Source organism: Corvus moneduloides, chromosome 1 (assembly GCF_009650955.1).
Source record: "Corvus moneduloides isolate bCorMon1 chromosome 1, bCorMon1.pri, whole genome shotgun sequence".
NCBI lineage: Eukaryota > Metazoa > Chordata > Aves > Passeriformes > Corvidae > Corvus > Corvus moneduloides.
In genome coordinates this window covers 50,187,058-50,190,682 of record NC_045476.1, presented here as the reverse complement: position 1 = coordinate 50,190,682, position 3,625 = coordinate 50,187,058, and positions in this window count along the sequence as shown.

Below are 3,625 nucleotides of genomic sequence, written 5' to 3'. Positions count from 1 at the left end.
CCGTCTGCGCCCGGCACCGCGCGCGGGGCGGGGCCGCGCCCGCCCCTCACAAAGGAAGCGACGAACGCTGCGGGGAGACCCGCCGCGCATGCGCGCCCCCGCCGCCCCGGTAGCGCGCCTTCGCCGCCGCGGGAGCGAGCGCGCTGCCCCCGGGCCCGGCCCGGCCCGGCCCGGCCCGGCCCCGCCCCGCCCCGCCCCGCCCCGCCAGGTGTGCGGGCGTTGCTGCGAAATGTGGAATATGCAAACAAATGTTCTTAAGAAAGGATGTTCTTTGATGTCTGGTATTTGCGAGCTTTCAAGCCTAATCAGTGAGAAGAGAGATTTAATCCCTGAAATAGGCAGGTGACAAGCAAGCTCCAAGTGATGTCCAGGCGTTAAAAAGACAAATCAGTTGTCGGTAAAGTTGCTTTAGGTCAAGGTTTAGGACTCAACATGCTTCAGTGATCTCAGACCTAGGGGGAGGTTAACAGAGCTTGGGAAGAAGGACGTGCCACTGATAGTGGATACAAAGAATGCAGAATTTACAGGCCACTAGGACATCTGGCGCAACTCTCAAGATAAGGAAGAAACTAATAAAGGCAACTCGGCAACTGTGCTGAAACCAGCTCCGACTGGGTAAAACGTAATTCCGGCAGGGGGAGGTCTGTGACCGACTCACAGACCACCGACTCAAGAAACCCACCGACTCAAAAGAAGAAAAGACTGAGCATGCAGACGAATTAGCATGAGAAGCGAGAGAATAATTAACCAATAGAAGGTAGAATACTAATTAGTAAGAGAACGAGGTAACTTGTGGCCAATGAACATTAACGCCTTTGTTTGCTAAAATGTATAAATAGTGAAAAGTTTTGGTAGTCGTAGTGATGGCTTTGTGGATTTCCCACCCAGCACCCCTTTCTGTGCAGAACTATAAATAAATCAAATACCTCGACTCTGTGTGCGGACTGGCCTCTTGCACACCGGGTGAAAAGAACCTATTTTGGGACAACACGTGACAGCCCCTCCTGCCACTCCATGCCCAAAGGCCTCCTCCTCTCTCCTACAAGGACTGCTCCTGCACGCCATGAAAATTACCAGCCTTGCCCCTTATCTTCCCACTTCCCCCAGCACATTCTCTGGGGTTCTGGTCTCGCGGTGTGGGGAAGATCATTTATATAGATGTATTTATGAAACCGTATGAATTTGTTTAGGTCCACATCATGAGGGGTGTTTTGTTATGGCAAGAGGACATTTAATATGCAAAGCTGGAGGGCTGCTTTTATTGTTGTACACACGTGGAGGTAAAGTCACAGGAGTCGGTCTTGACTGCTTCTATGAAATAAAGGCCTAAATTTTGACTTGCAATCACGAGAACTGCATTTTAACCATGATTTTGTTAAAAGTTTTATCCTTTCTGCTCAGTCACCTCAGAAAGGTTTCCCTGCTCCTGTGTCCTGTGCAGTTTTGGTGCTTCCTCCTCCAGCATGCACCAAAGCTAGAGCTGCTCATACCTTGCAGGCATTTGAGACAAAGGATGTAGTTCCTTAAGTCAGAAAATTTCCAAAGATGATGAAGCAGCTAAACTTGCTCTGTCAGTGCAGGAAAGCACTGGGTTTCCAACAGGTGCTTTGTCCCAGTGGAGATGTCACATGAACACTGGTAGCCAGTGGTCACCATAGCTTGAGGTTCTAACAGAGCCTTGACATACATTCTTTACAGGAATGGTTTGTGTTTCTTCCTACCTGGACCATAAATTATGTTGATGGTTTCGTGCTTCTGTTGTAAATGGAAGGCTGGAACTGTACATGCCAGCCCTTGCTCTTTTTCCTTGGTGATTCGGAAGCAAATAATCGATTAAAGAGTAAATTATCTTGCAATGGTAAAGAAGGCAGTATTGAGGAAAGGTCTGCCTTGTCATCTAGGTCTGCAAAATATTTAATTTTGGCAAAAAGTTTCTTGCATGTCACTTAAAAAGTTTCATTCAACTCCATAGTCAGTTCCTGTTTAATTACAATTAAATTTTCATTCCTTGGAGGCTGGTCTGAGTTTTAGCCTCTGCTGATGTCTCACTTTCCAAAAAATATTCTGAATCCATTTCATAATCTGTCTTTTATAACAGCTCTATTCCATTCAGCTCTGGTTGAGAGATTTGTTCATCTCCCTTTTCAAATGTAACTTTATTAGTACAGTACTTAATCTACTGCAAGATCACATACTGTTCTGGCATATGCCGATCCTCTCCAATGTTGCCTATATTCTAACTACAGGAACGAAAATGAATGAGCATGAAGGACATGCTTAAATTCTGAGATGAAAATGCTAATCGGTCTTGTACCATAGAATGGATCACTGAAAAAAAATGGAATATGATGGACCCACTGAGAATACATAATGGTTCCACTAAAAAGAAAACAAAACAAAACCAAGCAGGGGAGGGAGGGAAAGGTCAGGAGAATACAGGACAGGAATACATTTTTTGTAACATGTGCATATATAAGATCTAGCTACAGTCTACATTGTGATTTCAGTTCCTGAGAGTTAGACTAGAACTAATGCACACATTCAAGATATTTGCATTATTCCAGCAGATTTTTTTTCATTCCTCTTATCCTAAAATGTTCTGGCAATTAAACCTAAAACAAAAATGACAGTTGCTGATACAAATACCTATTTTTAAAAAGTCTAATAAATTTTACATTTTGAATTGAAAACTACAAGCTGCCTTCACCATTTTTTCCCATGACTTATCTGCCTTCATTGTTCTTTACGACTTCACTGTAGTTTCCTGGAGCATAAAGACAATAATTATTTTATATTGTGTTTCAGCTTTCACTCATTATTAGTAAAACTGCAAAGCTGATCTGGGTCTCTGTTAAATGGAGGATGGTTTGAGCACAGAAAACATCTAGAGATGGCCTAAAGGATACACTAACATGACATAATTACATGTTCTTCAAGCATGCCTTATAGAGGTTTTTCAAGCAATATTGATATACTGGTTTAATACAGTGTTAGCTTTACTGCAGTAATAAGTATAGAGTATTCTCAATTTTGGGAAAAAATACATTTTGGGGGGAAAGATAGGCCCAGATCAGGCCCATTCCCTAAAGTGAAAGGGTATAAACAACTGGTAAGGGATCAGGAAGAGGGAAAAATAGGAGTGGCAGTAAGGCAAGTATAAAGTTGCATGTATTCTTATCTGCATAAACAGATTATAGGATTAATTGGTTAAGCGAGGAAGCAGAAGCTATGCTAATCGCAGAGCATATTGATTAGTGTGCTGTTCTCTAGCCATTACCATTCAGCAGTTTAAACATATTATGAGAAGAAATTCTTAATACATATTTGAAAAGGACAGAGCAATAGCTATGCAAATTAAATTCAAAAGGACTGTCTACAGATAATGAAAGGCAGGAGAGGAATGAAATAACATTTGCACCAACGAAAAGTCTGGCACCATCCTCTTGGCACTCGCCTTTGAGATATTTAAACGCACTGATGAGACCCCCTCTCAGTCTCCTTTAGACGAAACGTGCCCAGTCCCCGTTCCGCCCGCGCTGCGGGTCGCAGCGCCCGGAGCAGGGGCGAGGACGCATTCCCGCAGAGCCGGGGCACGGCGCCCGCTCCCTCCCGCCGCTGGGGGGCG